The sequence below is a fragment of the Penaeus monodon genome, chromosome 24, assembly GCF_015228065.2.
Source record: "Penaeus monodon isolate SGIC_2016 chromosome 24, NSTDA_Pmon_1, whole genome shotgun sequence".
In the NCBI taxonomy this organism is placed as follows: domain Eukaryota; kingdom Metazoa; phylum Arthropoda; class Malacostraca; order Decapoda; family Penaeidae; genus Penaeus; species Penaeus monodon.
Genome location: NC_051409.1, coordinates 19,059,593 through 19,060,676, shown reverse-complemented (window position 1 = coordinate 19,060,676; position 1,084 = coordinate 19,059,593).

Below are 1,084 nucleotides of genomic sequence, written 5' to 3'. Positions count from 1 at the left end.
GGCTTGCCTTATTTATTTTACTTTACTGGTTATAACTATTCTGTCTTTTTAGGAGGGCTATCATTTTTTGAACAAAAGGCAAACGACAAAAAACTCAAGCTGGAGTTAATGGCAAAGGGCCCAAACGCAGGGCGAGATGCCCCCGTTTAGAATTACATTAATTTTGACTAAACGTTTTTTAGAAAATAATGATCTGTTCCATTTTTTTAGCAGTGAATCATTTGAAAAAAGCGGCTAATTCACGTTTGCCTTTTGGAAAACCCTCCTTTTAAAGGGGTATAAATCCTGGTATGCAATGATCTTTTTTCGTCTTTTTATTCTACCGCATTTTGATTTCCCAATCGTAGATTTTCGTAGGGACCCAAACCAGCAGAGTTGAATGGGGACGATCTTTTCCCACGTCGCCTTTTTTTCACAACCATCCAAAATTTTTTAGTGGTTACATGTCTGTTTTATCGATCTCTATTAATTCCTCAGAAGATGTCTCTGTGAAAATCGTGATTTTCTTTCCGGGGTTTTCCGAATTTTGAGCAGAAATGAAAAACAAAACATTGCCACCCTCCCCAAACTCATAATATTTGCAGTTCCTGTTGTTGTCGGGGGTTCCCAAACTCACCCCAAATAAAAAAATGCGTTATAAATAGCTTAAAATTGGGGCCCAACTATGATCGGGACGTCCAAAATTATGGGAGGGGCGATGACAATGGCAAAGAAAAAAGCTGTTTTTTGTTTACCTGAACTTAAAGAAAAGCCAGATACGTAAAGTAGCCCTATGCCACCTTCGGGTACTTTGAGCCAGAACTCTTAAACTAAACACAACGCACGCCGTTCTCTCTCTTCTCTTTCTCCCCCCTAAAGATCTGTCTGTACAATTTACAGAAATTAAGGAATATAAAGCACATTTTACATATGAAAATCAGTGGCGAAGAAATGTTCTAATGCGGCAAGAGAATGATTAATCAGGTAAAACAGTGATCATGCCAAATAAAAACCGATGTATATTGCTTAAAAATCATAGTGCAAACTGTTAACTATTAATTATATACATTTTGTAGAATAGTAATATAGTAAGATATAGTGGGTT